The 15,845-nt window shown below is 46.0% G+C and overlaps 1 protein-coding gene across 5 annotated transcripts in view; it reads left to right on the top strand.

The window, feature by feature from the left end:
* The window catches only part of PLS3 (plastin 3), an 84,551-nt gene that overhangs the window by 14,282 nt on the left and 54,424 nt on the right, over positions 1-15,845 (top strand). Inside the window, exon 1 of one of the 5 annotated variants that reach the window (XM_054039316.1) lies at positions 14,883-14,976. The exons of the other annotated variants lie outside the window; for them this stretch is intronic. The gene's annotated coding sequence lies outside the window, so the exon portion shown is untranslated. Of the gene's footprint in view, positions 1-14,882; positions 14,977-15,845 lie in introns of those variants that run through there. 5 annotated transcript variants of the gene reach the window in all.

Below are 15,845 nucleotides of genomic sequence, written 5' to 3' on the forward strand. Positions count from 1 at the left end.
GATGACAGTCTTCAATGTAAGAAGCTAACCCTCTTCAGGAGCATTGGAACCAGGCTGTTCTAGAACACGTGTGGAAATCTTAAAATACTCTAAGGAAAACACTAAAGCCACAGTGAGTCCTTACCCTTTGTAAGAGTAACCTGTAAATGCCTAGATCCTGCTGTACGATTGGTCACAAATTCATGCCCAACTAAAGGCAAAATTCCCTGCAATGAGATAAAGTGAAAAGGGCAGAGTTGGAAAACAGAGAAAAGGCAACAGAACGTCCAATGTCTCATGCTAAACGCTGCTGTGAATTTGGACAACCTGGCATTCCACTTAGAAAGGGGGAGTAAATAGACGCACGTCTAGAGCCGTGTCATTCCCTCTTGATTCTCCGCGTATGGAATGCAGTGGATAATCCCCCACCCCCACCCCCCAGCAACCTGGTTCCTATTAGCTACAGAGATTGTGCTTTAACTGCTGCTTGATAAAACTGGTTCTGGTGCACTTACTCCAGATGATCGCTCTACTGTCTTTCTGTGAAGCAAGAATATAAGTCCAAAATGCTGATGTGGAGCTGCTAACAATGTCCTTTTGAACTCATCAGAAGTGTGGGTTTTTCTAAAAACCAACCAACCAACCAGCCAAAAAAAAAAAAACCCTCCCTAAAAACCTCTTACTCTTCCATTAGGATTACACCAAGTATAAAAGAATGAAATATATTTAGATACTAAATGTGTAGCAAAGCTAGCAGGAAAATAACAGGGTATGTAATCCTGTAACTAGACTGTCGCATTGCATGCACAGAAGGGGACGTGCAACCTTTGACTCTGGCATTTGCACACTTTTGGGTGCCTAACAACATACTTCAATATTCTCCCACTCTTCTGTGTGGAATAACTGTAAGACCTGGAGAGCAAAGTCACTCTAGATCCCCACCCTTTTTCTCAACTCCCTCACGTAGCCTGACACCACAGTGACTTGGACAGAGGACAAGGTTATGCTCTGCCTCAGTGCGGTGAAGTGATAAGGGGCATAACTTGCATAGTTCATTCAAATGTAACACTGACATGTTGCAACTATTCAGCCTTATCAATAATAGCCGTGTGTGTAACTAACACAAATTGCAACACCTCTAGCGATTGTAATGAAACGCAGCTTTGTGTGTGTGGATTTTATTTCACAATGGCAACGAGAGTTGTCATATCCCCATTAATTTCTTAAAATGGACTAAACTGGAGACTTCTATTTCTGTACTTTTAGCCCTGATGAGCATAAGCTTTCGTGGGCTACAAATACAAAGAGATTGGACCAGTAAGCGTACTTTGTAGTTAGTATGCTGGTATGATCTAGTATCAGCCCTTCGTGATGCAGAAGGCAGACTTCTGACAGATCTCCCATGCACAGGAAGAAAGGTAACAGAATTATCGGCTTAAATTCGGGCAGTGGCAGATCAGTAGTATGCCATCATGTAGGGCAGGGGGTCCCAACCTTTTTTCTTTTGGAGGCCCCCCCCAACATGCTATTTAAAAACTCCACAGCCCACCTGTGCCACACAACTGTTTTTCTGCAGGGCTGGCATTAGGAGGTAGCAATTGCCTGTAGGGCTGCCCAGAGGATTCAGGGGGCCTGGGGCAAAGCAATTTCGGGGGCCCCTTCCATTAAAAAAAAGTTGCAATACTCTAGAATACTATATTCTCGTGGGGGCCCCTGCAGGGCCTGGGGCAAATTGCCCCCCTCTCTGGGTGGCCCTGATTGCCTGGGGCCCCACAGAGCTTCAGCTTTGTGCCCTGGGCCCTAGCGAGTCTAACGCCGGCCATGCTTGGTTGACCCCTGAAACCTGCTCACAGCCCTCCAGGAGGCCCCAGATCCCTAATGGAGAACCACTGATCTAGGGTGCCTTCCTTTGTCTTCCCCTGCTTGTCTTGAGGGTGCTGCCTTTAGAAGCAGCTGTAACCTATCTAGGCAGCTGCTGTTAGCCTCTCCCCCTGTGATGTAGGATATGTAGGGTAGGTCTTACTCTCCTCTTCGCAGGAGAATCAGCTGAGAAGGTCCCTGAGCATAGAGCATAAGCAGTCTTTAAAAGAAGTTAACCTATTTGCCCTGCCCATTGCTTACTGTGACAGTAATAACGTGGCGTTCTGCTGCCTAACTTTCATGTGCCTCTGATCTTACTCTGTTGGAAAGAGGGAGGCAAAACGAATTCCTACCCACTCGCCAGGGCTGCTGTGTCCAACTCGCTGGGGAGTGCTGCTGGGAGACTTGAATGCTGTCTCAAGGCAGGTAAAGTTGGTGGATCAGCAACAAAGTTAACTATGTTCATAACTGCACTGACACAATTGATGGAAATTTGTATTACGGTTATTCATCCCTGTAACTGGAATTCCCATCCTATGAATCCACAGTTCAGATTGGGGTTGTTTGGTGAAGAAAGTTTTGGAAAGAATGTAAATACTGGGTCCCCATTTACTTTGTCTTCGTAATGATCTTCCATTCTCTTCCCTGCTAGTCTTCTGGCAAGAGTCTGTGCAAAACAGACTTTATCAAGTGAATATTTGTGTTTGGGTTTTAAGCAGGGTTGTGGCTTTGAGATTCCAGGACGCTGACTAGTCTGGAGACAGGCTTAAATATTCTTCTGTTTTGGAGCACTCCCTGGAATCTCGAACAGGAGTCCAGCGGGCAGGCAGTGACTCCAATCTGTCACTGTTTTTCTTGGGTGAAAGCAGTGTTTGTCTTTGCTATAAGTGATGCAGCTGTGTAGAGCTGGCCTGCAGAGTACCAACTACTGTAGAAGATGTAGTAAAATGTTGCTTTGAACCAGAGTGTAGAACAGTGTGCTCATCTCCAACTGTTTGTGGGGGCTGTAGGGGTTGAGTTAATGGCAACAATATTCCCTTACAGTCCCCATCTTCACGGCTCATGCACAAAGCATTTCGCCATCAATATGAAGTTAAAAGAACATTGTTTCATTTAGGCCCTTATGCGTGATTATTAGCATTGCAGTAGTGCCCACGGTTATCAGCTGGGGATCAGGGTCCCGCCGAGCTAGGTCCTGTGACAACACACAGTAAAAAGATGACAGGTTTCAGAGGGGCAGCCGTGTTAGTCTGTATCAGCGAAAACAACGAGGAGTCCTTGCGGCACCTTGGAGACTAACACATTTTATTTGTGCATGAGCTTTTGAAAGTTGATCTCCAAATAAATTTGTTTGTCTCTAAGGTGCCGCAAGGACTCCTCGTTGTTTTTACAGTAAAAACACATTCCCTGCTCCTAAAATCTTAGTGTGGGTTGTGGCAGAACTCAGCCGGTAAGTGCGATGAACAAAGGGGGTAGGAAAAGGAGAGAGTGGTAAAGTGACCATGTTATTGATATAACTTCCACCATACCACCGCAGGGAAGGCAAATTCCTGGGCCCTGATTTCCATAAATGCTCCGGAGTGGAGGGGAAGATCTGGACCCTGGATGTGTTTCGTGTCATTAAAGCTCTTGTGACCGAATCTCTAACCCAGACTGCAGCTCATTCTACTTACAATCGCTCTGCGCTGCTTGGCTAGGGATGCGACAATCCCTTTCTTGGGGAGAATGATCGGGGGAGGTCCCAGCACAATCTTGCTCCCACCGTCTAATCGCCCCTCCTTGTTGATCCAATTTTGAGCTCAGGATTTCTCCGGGGTGCTTGCCCCTGCTTAATTAAATCAAGAACGCAAAGAAATGCAGTGCCCTTGAATGTACCAATCCGGAGCTTGTAAAACATGCATTGCTGGTGTCCAGCTGGGAAGGTTTTGGAGGTGTTGGCCTCTGTAACCTTAACCCTCCTGGAGAGATGGCATCAAGTTACATCTGCCAGTTGTAGAATGATGTGAAGAAGGCTTATCTCTGCCCTTTCTCCAAAGATCAAAGCTAGCATGGTTGGTGATGTATGTGTACTGGGGTTATGTAAGGTCCTGTTCTGGGGAGGATCTGAAGGAGAAAGGGAGCAGAGGGTTGTGGGAGGAGAGGCCTCCCAGGTTAGATAAATATGAGCCCTGACCCTTGTTTGTCCATCACCCGTCACATATGAACATCTGGAGATTTTGGTGCGATCTAAAAGTCTTTTCTGACTAGTCCGTAGTCCTTTATCTTCCCACCTGTCAACGCTTCAGCTTCATGATAAAGGCTCTGTCTTGCTTTAGGGGAGCCATTAAAAGTTCAGCAGAGGGTAGGAGGGGCAATGCCATACTATGTGTAGAGTACACTGTCCTTTGGTACATCAAGTCTTCTGTATAGAATGCACATGAGTTGGTGTTGGCCTTGGTCCACCTTGGATGCTTTTGACGCACTGTCAGTACACTGATAAAGGGTAAAATGCACCATGAATATTTGAGTTTTATCCGTCTGCAAAGCAGAGTTGTGTTCTTCCAGTCGAAATAGGTTTGGTATGCTTTAGAATCTCTCTTTAATTGCTTAGTTAGAAAACAAGCTTAGCAAAGGTGAAACACAATCCATGAAGTATGTATGAAACTTACTGAGTAGCGAATCTGCTAAGTGAGGGGTCTGGTTTGATTGCAGCCATCGTACACGAAGTCTTTGCCTTCATTTCAAAAAGTGGTTTTTGGTTTTGTTTTTGTTTTTTAACATTGAGATAACTTATTGTGTAAACTTAGTGGGACAAGTCACATGTAGCTCTTACTTCAGTGTAGCTAGCTGAAGTCAACCCCAAACCTGCCACCTGGGGTTTGCCACTAATAACTACACCTAGGTAAACTACCTGTGCCCCAAAATGCTAGTGGAGATCAAGATAACTATGTAAAAACCAGACCTCTTTTCTCATTAGCCTTAGTGTTTTAGGAAGGTGGAGGGGGCATAAGCCAATAAATAACATGTTCCTCAAGAGTTGGAGAAATTTTCTAAGGAAATTAAAACTACAAACTACTTTTAAAATGTATACAACCGACCCTGAAGGATGATCCCTCACTCTCACAGATCTTGGGAGACAGGCCAGTCCTCACTTACAGACAACCTCCCAACCTGAAGCAAATACTCACCAGCAACTACACACCAAAACCACTAACCCAGTAACCTATCCTTGTCACAAAGCCCGATGCCAACTCTGTCCACATATCTATTCAAGGGACACCATCATAGGACCTAATTACATCAGCCACACCATCAGGGGCTCGTTCACCTGCACATCTACCAATGTGATATATGCCATCATGTGCCAGCAATGCCCCTCTGCCATGTACATTGGCCAAACCAGACAGTCTCTACTCAAAAGAATAAATGGACACAAATCAGACGTCAAGAATTATAACATTCAAAAACCAGTCGGAGAACACCTCAACCTCCCTGGTCACTCAGTAACAGACCTAAAAGTCACAATTCTCCAACAAAAAAACTTCAAAACCAGACTCCAACGAGAAACTGCAGAACTGGAATTAATTTGCAAACTGGACACCATTAAATTAGGCTTGAATAAAGACTGAGAGTGGATGGGTTATTACACAAAGTAAATACTATTTCCCCATGCTAATTTTTCCCCTCCTGTTACTCACACCTTCTTGTCAACTGTTGGAAATGGGCAATCCTGATTTCCACTACAAAAGTTTTTTTTTCTCCTGCTGATTGATTAATTGCTTAATTGATTAGTCTCATTAGACTTGGTATGGCAATACCCATTTTTCATGTTCTGTGTGTATATATTTTCCACTCCATGCATCTGATGAAGTGGGTTCTAGCCCACTAAAGCTTATGCCCAAATAAATTTGTTAGTCTCTAAGGTGCCACAAGGACTCCTTGCTGTTTTTGCTGATACAGACTAACACGGCTGCCACTCTGAAACCTTTTAAAACGTAGTGTTTAGACTAAGGTTTAAAAATCAGGCATCAGGGAAGGGAGTGCGTTCGATCAAAAAGCGAAAGTGCAGTAGGACGAAACACCGCAGGTTCAGGGGAAGCTCTGGAGATGCCTACAGAGAGGTGTGCAGACTTAGGGAAAGACAAAAATAAACCTCATGTTCACTTATTTTCTTGTAGAGTCCTCAGCAACCTGCAGGGGTGTTGGACCAGGGAATGACCTATAAAATCCTCCTTTGTGCACTGTTACTGCCCTGGCCTTGTTTTGGGATTAGCTGACACTGGCACCTAGCTGAGCCCTGCTACACCTCAGCACCCCCTGGGCGAGCTGAGGCACTGATGGAAAGCAGCCTACATTTGGCCAGCAGAGATGTTCCTGAAATGTTCAGGATAACTCTACTCCTTGGTGGGAGAGTCCTTGTGCGTGTGACAGCCACATTGGTGACCCCATTGGCACTCGGGTAGCCCAGGTGGCAATGGTTTGCAGTCCATACAGGTCACAGGACTGCATGGGGAAGGGAATCTGGTAAGTTAATGTTTTAATGTAAAATATCCCTGAGATTCGTGGGCTACTGCTGCTGTGCCATAAGGTGGCCAGGTGAACACTAACCTGCATCTGAAGAAGTGGGCTGCAGTCCACGAAAGCTTATGCTCTAATAAATTTGTTAGTCTCTAAGGTGCCACAAGTACTCCTGTTCTTCTTTTTGCGGATACAGACTAACACGGCTGCTACTCTGAAAACTAACCTGTAAGAGGCAGCGAGAAACCCGACTTCTCTATTCTACGGCGACGGGTTACATGGCTGCTAATGCAAACTGAGGGGTAATTTATGAACTAACTCTTCAGGGTCTGTCACGTGGGGGAGCTGATTAAACGGACTGTGGAAGGCTGGAAGTCATTTCAGTTCTTCCTGGGCCTGAATGCTTCGGACAGTTAACTAATGAACAACATCAAGAGAGCTATGGTGATGGGAGCCTCGCAGTCTGACAGATAACGACCTGCATTGTATGTGTGAGCCGGGATAGCTTGAGTCACATTAAGCATTTAAAAAGCTTTCCGAGCGGGCTACCAAAGAGCCTGGGGCTCACTACTCCAGAGGGCCATTGTCACAGTGGATTTCCCAGCAGGGGCTTAAGAGTTAGATGGAACAATTTTTAGCAGAAACCAGAAAATCTAGTCCTGAGCTAAATAGCTGGAAATGGCTCCAAGATGTGTGAGGCATGAGTGCTCGTGATTCTGGTTCCTGACTTGACCGTGACCAGTTTGGCTTCAAGGAACCGATAGGCTAGCTAGCTACTACTAGAGGCACTTAAGACGGATGTGGTTGACAGCTGGCCGTATAAAATCCAGGGGTTCCTAAGGAGGGTGACCACATAGCAAGTGTGAAAAATTGGGACGGGGGTAATAGGCACCTATATAAGACAAAGCCCCGAATATTGGGACTGTCCCTATAAAATCGGGATATCTGGTCACCCTGTTCTTAACACCTGGAGATACTGATGAGTTCAAAGTCTGTCCTTGTCATAGTGAAGGTGTGGGTTTTGCTTGGAGCTATGGTGGTGGGGTTACTTTAGAATTTGTAGACAATTTTACAAGTGTGCATTCGGTAAGAATGCTTCCGACAATGGGTCTAGTTACTACTTCTACCTTTTCATCGGTAGGTGAAGTATTCTGTGTGTTGGCAGCATTTTCCATCGTGTGGAATACCTGCTCAGACAACTCCCCTCTATTCTAACTGTGTTAGTGTAAAGATCTCTCCGGGCAAACTGGAGAGAGAGATGCTGTAAGACCGGAGGTCAGGTGATGCCTAATTGCCATTTCTGCTGTAGTCATCGGCAGAACCACAGCCTGTTCCCTGAATAGCAATCCCGCCTTGTCCATTACAGCAATTTGCTTTCTGCTTGGTAACTTAATATAGTACTTCTGCAGTCACTTACTGACCAAACCCTTCCGTGCCGGGCTCTGCTGAAAAAAATAAACAAAACAAAGGCGTGTTTAATGTTAGGCAAAATCCATAAGTCTGACTTAAAATGAGGTATACGCTTTAAAGTGCCTGTTAACATTTCACTGTCTTTATTTCAAAAGTGAATTTGTGCAATGACAGATACAAGCACAAATGGCTGGTAACTGTGCGGACTTTAGTTGCTGCCGTTCAAATGGCAGAATATCCCTTGTGACAGGGAAAGCTGAAAGGCAAGGACAATTACTCTCTCCTCATACCCACACTGGGATACTGAAAAGCCAACTGGTTGTATCTGACTGGTTTTAAATTATCACAAATGTCACACTTTTGCTGCATGTCAAAAGAAGACTTTGCTCCTTACACACTTGTTTGACTCATTAAGGAGCACTTGGGTTAACTTGCAAAAGATGAAGCTCATTCTGTGAAGACCCAGGCTTATGTCTGGGTTCAAAGTGTGAACTGTTTAAGGACTTGTCTACACTGGAAAACCGCCTGGGACAGCTCCCATTATTTTGGAATTCAGTACAAGTGACTCCTACTCCAGAACTGTGTCCAAGTGAGGAGCTGTTCCAGTCAGTTTCCCCATGTAAACAAGCCTCTACATCCACCGTCTATGGTTGAGCAGAATAACACCCCTGGTAGTCCAGCAGCTGGCTTGGAGGTGGTGATGCAGTGTCCTGAGCAGCAAGATGAGTGGTACTTAGATGAGACGTAGTTGAGCCTAAATCTGCCCATGTCTCTTGTTGGTCTTTCCGTTGCACAGAGAACTTTGGGGAAATGGGTACTCCCTCTTCCTTCTCCTCCTTGCTCACTGCTTGTCTCTTTACATCTGCTCCTTTTGCACTTGTCCTTTGTAAACTTCAGCTACCCCTCCCCCTTCAGCTCTCCCTCGCTCGAGCAGTGAAGTGCCTTTTCTGAGCAATCAATTTACTGTAATTGCTGTGCTCACTGATTATAGCACAAAGTGCACCTTGCAGGGGAAGTCTGGTTTGGGCTAAAAATACTCCATGCTTAAGTTCTTACTAGCTTCACCTCCCTTTTTATAAGACAAAGTCCCGCTCTGCTTTTCCCGAATCTCCTGTTGGTAGAGCAGAGGTGGGGGATTCCCCCAAATTGCTGATGAGGTCAGGCCCTGTGACACTGCTCAGATGCCGGTCTAAACCAGTCCCAATAGGGCAGCACTCTCTGAGCTCTCTGCAGTTTGGCCTTGCTAAGTATAATGTAGCTGACAACTGCTTCTTGCTGTGAAATCTGCAGAAATGTTGTAAGCAAAAACTGGAGGAGAGATTTCCTCCCCTTGCACATAGTCTGAATTTCAGAGGTGCTCCTGGGTTCACTGGACAGCATGATCTCTTCCCTTTTCAAACCCCCCCTCCCATTCCGTGCTTCTTACCTTACATTTTTGAGATGTAAAAAAGTGGGTGATTCACTCCTAACGGTAACATATGCTTCCCCCTTGTCACCGTCAGGAAATGAGTGGATACGGGGAGCTTATTCGAGAGACTGCTTACGAAATAGCAAGAAACGAGGTGCCCTCTGCATTGTGTTCAGGTTACACCTTCAGCCTCCTGGAATATCTTTGATCACCTCCCCTGAATGAATAGGGGTTTAGCTACTACACCAAACTCTGATATTCAGGGCTAGCGGAGAAGTGGAACGTAGTCCTTAATATCCTTTGTGAGCTGCAGAATCATACTACAGTATGTAACCTTTGTTAAAGGCAAACACACAAACTTTTAGCCCCTGTGATTGTGAATAAATCCTTGAATGCACACAGCACACCTTCTGTGATGGTGTCTTCCTGATGCGGGCAGCCTGAAACAATAGCTCAGAGAGGTGTTAACTCTGAAACCTCACGAGGGCAACTGCAAAAGTTAACCTTGGTATTCCACCTGCTCCCTAGTTGTCAAACTCTTCCTACACCTTTTATGTTGATATAAATTTCAGCAGTATGCTCACAACTGACTCTGTGGGTGTGTGTGGGTGGCGGTGGAAAAGAGGAGCGACGTGAAATGGAATTTGATATGAAAAGCGCAGAGGGGAGAGGGCGCTGTTTGAGTTTTTAATTGAATTCGGTTTGTAAATGAAGCTGCCACCAAAGCCAGCTGGCCGTGCTCCAGAACCCTGGGCTGGCTTGGTGTGCCCGACACAGGGCTCTGGTGACAGTTTGTCTTGAATTGTTTGTGGCTCTGCGTGGATCCCAGTCAAAGTCAACGGGGGTGGAGAGACAAGTGTTAGTTGCCAAAACCCTGCCAAACAGACCTTTGGCACGTTCTGCCAGACGAAGAAGTGGGCAGTACAGGTGGTCCTGTTCCGGAGTTCTAGCCCCTGACCTGCGCTTCCCCTGCTACTGGTTCTCTGTCTAGTGGGGCCGTTTGTTTTCTCTTGAGAACCTAACTACACCTACCATCCTGTAAATGGTGCAGGATACAGAGCGTGAGAAGCCTTTAATGGAGCAGGGCAGATGGCCTTGTTCTTGCTGGTTAAATGATGCTTTAAGCTCTGACTTTAGGGCAAGGCCTCAAGGGCAAGTTGATGGTGACTGGAGTGGCACAACAGCCACCTGCTTCCCCCCCCCCCCCGTTTTGTTTTTTTATGACCCTGAAATCTCTGAAGGAACCACAGCTCCTTCAAGCTCTGTTTGCACTGCTTCAGTGGCGCAAAGGGTCTTCATGCCGCAGCTAGGGCAGAGCCTAACCTGCTGGCTTGGTGGGGTGCCCTGGTGTGTGTGTCCGGTGTAGGTTGGAAGCCAGGCTAGTGATCCTAGTTAGCCGAGTGTTATTTTCAAGACTCTTATCGGTCAGTGTAAGTTAGAGCAGTCCCAAGGCTGCTCTAAACTGTCCAGGTGGCCAGTTTGGCCCCAGCAGCCTCCCAAGGTTGGGAGGAGGAATGTGGAGTGATGCCATCAGTGCCTCCTTCCCAGGAGGCCTCTGGCCCTGCTCTAGAGCTCCTGGGGATTTGTGAATATTGACATCCATGTCAAAACTCGTTAATCCTTTTGCTACAAACTTTGCTCCAGTCTCCAGCCTTACCCCAACAGGTCCTGGCTTCCTGCACCTGGCCCTGCCTCCTGCAGCGATGGGCAGGTACCTCTGCAGCTCCCCCCGGTTACAGGAATAGCCGGCTTCCTCTTGTCCGGAGCCTGCGGGTCACTGGAATGGTGGTCCTACTCCCTAACCTGGTTTAGGAGGGCACTGGAAGAACCTTGTTGGACTTTCATCCAGCTGTAATCAAGGGTGACTGGTTGATTTCCAGTGGGTGCGTTCGCTCAGCTTCCCTCTGATAGGTGTGTTGAGCTCGGAGGAAAGAGGGGGACAAGTGGTTACATGGAATCTTATGCTTTGGACTTTCCCCTCTCCCAGTTGTGACCACACTATGTGCCTCCTGCAGCTCCAGCTGTTGCTTATGTGGCTAGGTTTGTAGGGGAGTGTCGAACGTGCATTTTGTTGCCTTTAAAATGAAATCTAGCAGCTGGAAACAAGGCGAGCAATTGCTGTGTTACCAGCAAGTCCTTTGGGGGCTGCTCCTCCGCATGCTCTGAACTAAAAGTCCTGCTTTCTCTACTTCTGACCTGTTATGAGTTGCTGGTTTGTGCATCATGGCTCCAAAGGCTTTTGAACAAATCGATAGCTCTTCTTTCTTCTACCTTGCCTTTCAAATATTAAATACATAAAAAATCAAGCCCTCCTGGGGTTTTCTCATTGCTGGATGAATTAGTTCCCTGGGTCAGATTTGGCTTCAGTGTTTGTAATTTAAACCTCTCGGAGATTTCTGTATGTCTTTAGGATGGTCCGGTTGGCTCTTACAGGAGCAGGTATGGTTAGTCTGTCTGTCCAATTGCTGCTAGACAGTATCTGTGCACCTAGTGGATTGAGTGCATTGCAGGGAGCCAGGAATTTCGTAGGGCTTGTCTACACTGGCACTTTACAGCGCTGCAACTTTCCCGCTCAGGGGTGTGAACTTCCCCTGCTCCCCACCCCAGCACAGCAAGTTTCAGCGCTGTAAAGCACCAGTGTAGACAGTGCACCAGCGCTGGGAGCTACGCCCCTCGTGGAGGTGGGTTTTTTAGAGCCCTGGGAGAGCTCTCTCCTAGTGCTGCGCCGTGACCACACAAGGCATGGGCAGCGCTTTAACGTTGCCAGTGAAGACTAGCCCTTCGTTCTAATCCCTGGTTCTTGACTCGGTTGTTCTTTGGCCTTGAGCAAATCTCTTAACTGCTCTGCCTGAGTTTCCCTATGTCTAAAACGTAGTTCATTTAGGGAGGGCGTGGCACTGTGAACGTTAAGAGTAGTTGCACTGTGTGAAATAAGTAATTTGTCAGAAGGGAATGTGACAGTTCAGAGATTAGTGTGTGTGTAACTGGTATGTCTTAGTATCACTGGAATCTAGCTCAGATAAACATGATTGTTCTGTCTTATTGACAAGTGGATTTGCTTCCCAGTCATACTCCATATGGAGAGCGAGACTTTGACTTGTCTAAAATACACTCTCTGCGTGTGCCAACACCTCCACTTTGGGTAGTGAACTACAGAATTTGGAGAGTGGTTTTAATTATGAAATTGACAACATCCTGATTTCGGAGTCACTTCAGATGTATTCTGTAAATCTCCCTGAAAGGCTCCCCCCCCCCCCCCCCTTGAGATCATATATTGAGTGGGCTGTAAGATTTCTATTGTGCAAGAACAGAGAAACCAGATCTGACCAGGCATGCCCTAGGAAGTGAAGGGGGAGTGTTCCTGAAACTGTCTACTCCACTGCTCCCAGAGATGCTCTGGCTCCAGGGTGTGGCTGAGAGCATGACTTTGGGATGACTAGCACTGGCTTTCATGCTGGTTGAGGTTTTCGAGTGGAATTGCACATGCATTGACAGTACTGGACTCGGAGGTTTAGAGAGCTAACTGCTTCTCAAGGTACACAACGACCAGTTAACACTTAACCTCCCCCTTTATAACGTGTCTTTACAGCTATGTGAAGAGATCAGGGGTGTATTACGTTGTGCACTGATGGTACATTCAAAGCTTGCTCTCTACGGTTCTGAAGTCCCCTTAGTGCTCACAACAGTGTCCACACCGACTGAAAGCGCTGGCAGCTGACTTCCTTTATCTCCCCCCGCAATGGGAATGGCATAGGCAGGAGCACTGCACGCTTCCTTGTCTTGCCAATGCTCCGCTTTCAAAGGCGCCATCATGCTGGTCTTCACCAGATTCAGATGGTATAGGTACAGGAGAGAGAAGGGATAGAAGGAAGAATTACATTATTGAGGGTCCAGCCAACTCAGAAGCTGTCGGGTTTTGGCTGTGTCTGCTTCATCCCTGCTTCTGTCTCGTGACCTTTCCCACACAAGAGCTGCTGCTGGTGTGCGTTTCTTCGGCAGTATCCTGGTAGCCAGAGGAGGAGAGGGGTAATTGGAAGAAGCTGGTATTCAAGTGCTCAGTAGCCCCTTTGACCTTTATCCGGAGAGTGAAGATGCTGGTACTTAGAGTTCAGAGCTTGTCTTGAGAGCATGCAAAGAAGTCCTGAAATCCAGAGTTTAGTTGCACAGAGAGAACATGTAAAGGACACCACACGATACCAAGAGATTTTGTAATGTCTGAAAGCCCATGTGGTAAATCTGCAGTATCTAAGTCTTGCTGTCACGTGCGACTCACTTGCAAAGAACCTAGAGAAAACAGTTCAGGCTACTGACCACCTGTAAGTTTCTTCTTTCTTGTTGCCTGTTTGTAAACTGAAACTTTAATTGTGGTCCGGGACCCAGTTACAGTTCCGGGATAGAACCGCCAGGTAAGGACTAGATGTCATAGTTAATACGTTGTATTACTGATAATTCCTCATGAAGGAAAATCCTGCAGAGAACAGCATGCATAGAGTACGTGGTGACATGAATGGAGATAATTCATAAGGGACACCTGCACCTTAGCAGTGAGACTTGCTGTCGGGTTGGGCAGAAGGCTGGGGGAATAAGAATTCTCTTTTAAAAACAAGATTCCTTTTTTATTTTATTTATTTAGTGTCTTCAGTAGTTTTGCCTAGACTAGGTATTTTGTTCTATGTAGCACACTTCCTACTTGCACGTAGTGCTCTCAAAAAGTTCAGGGTCGACACAACTATCTCCTGAACCTCCTTTTTCAAGGCAAAGGACAGTAGTACTGTGTACTTCCTCGGGCAACCAGTTATACCAGCCTATGCTATCCTCTCCTGTACCCGATGTAGAATGCATGGCTGGGGTGTCCTTATTTGTTCCAGTTTGTTCCAGTTAGGGTATGTTAGAGCAGCCTTTAGACTGTTCTAACGTGCATAGTGGGACCGCCCTGGTGCACAGCCAACCCAAGATCAAGGGAGTACAAAAGGTAGATTTAAAGCCACCTTTCTATTTCTCTTGCTCTCTTCCTGACTTGTGCTGTGTGCGCCTTAGCTGCAGTTGAGACCAGATCACTCATTTTCCTGGCTGAAGTATTTTTGTTAATAAAATGCAATGAAAATTTGTTGGCAAGAGTATTTTAATCTTCAGAATGACCATTGATTCTTTAACACTCTAAATTCTTCAGTCACCTGAGAGTTTTATTCAGGTGGAGTACTCTCCCTTGCTAGCATGAAGGGGGAGGGATGGATGGTCCTCTAAAACAGGGGCTTAATAAAAGCAATGTCTTAACATGAATAGCATATAAAACCTGCCTCACTTATCCTTGATGATGGTTGTATTTCTGTGCATCAAGTCAATGTAATAAAAAATGCTTCCTTGGTAACTCGCCTTTTGCTTGTGATGTCTGATGTGGAGCCTGTCTATAGTGTTATAGGACAGACAGCGTGGGTTTGGGCTTGAAAAGTAGCTGGACTTTTTATGTATATATTTATCACAAAGTACACAGGCCGGTTTTGAACTGAGTACACTTGTAAGGGTCTGGAGAGGCAGCGGTAGAAGTGTGTGTGGGTGTGTGTAAGAAAGAGAAAGAAAGAGAATGTTTTGCAGTGTAATGCTAGCTTCCCGGGAAGGATATTTTAAGTTGTAGTATATTCTGTCAGCATGTTCTCATTTGCTGGCAGGAAGTGTTGTAACTTGCTGTTTAGAATTGCAATTGTAAGAGGAATGCTGGATTTCCAGATTAACTTTCTGGGCGTGGGTCTGGGTGAAGGTGCCATTAGTCCTGGGACTATGCAAGGGAGCAGGGTTGCTCTCCTCTCAGAACAGGAGGAGGAAAGGTAAGGATGTCTTATTCTGTGAGCCAGCATTATAACCTTCGCTTAAATTTACTACATTTCCTGGTAGCCCTGGGTGCAGGTAGTTCATATATGAATTTGTGCATGCTTGAGAGACCTTTCCCTTATTTTTTTTGTAGTAGCTTCTGATGCTGTAGCCTGATATGCAAAGCGAGTAGCTTTAGCTGAAGCAAACCAAATCCCGGTGAATATGGTTTTCATCTGTGCTCCTGATCAGATGTCACTGTATGTTAGCTGTGGCTCTCGTTTGTTCGGAGTGCTGCGATGTAAATCTAATTCAGAGTTTGTTAGCTGTCTTTGTTAGAGAGTGAAGTGACATGACATATGGTAACTCTTTAAAAAAACTAGCTGGAGTGTGGTTCTCCCTTCCTCCCTCCCCCGCAAGCACTTACCATAGTTTAATCATTTAAATGGCTTTCTGCAATGTTTAACTGCTAGTACCGTTTCAGCTTGCCTTCCGCTGTAACTCGCGAAAAGGTGCTAAACACATCTGCTTCTGTGGATGAAGGATCTAAGCATGAAGAACAAGTTTTGAGGGCGTATCTGGGACTACTACTGGCTCTGGAGTCCAAATGCTGTTTTTCAGAGGATTACAGCAAACCGGAGTCAATACCCCCTGATCATTTGTTTAAATGCACATTGCTGGCATGATCTGAAACAGTGCTTCAGTGAATGGAAGGCATCTGGCATTGTAGGTTAGGAAATGTTGATGTCTGAGGCTGAAATACACGAATCTTCCATAAGAAGTTTCATAGTGAAAAGTAGCCCTGTGGCTTCTTTGAAAGCCATAATACACTAGTTTTAAATCCTTAAACAGAAGCTGTCACTTTGAGTAATGGTGCCATTTTCAC

The sequence above is a fragment of the Malaclemys terrapin genome, chromosome 9 (genome assembly GCF_027887155.1).
Source record: "Malaclemys terrapin pileata isolate rMalTer1 chromosome 9, rMalTer1.hap1, whole genome shotgun sequence".
Lineage (NCBI taxonomy): Eukaryota > Metazoa > Chordata > Testudines > Emydidae > Malaclemys > Malaclemys terrapin.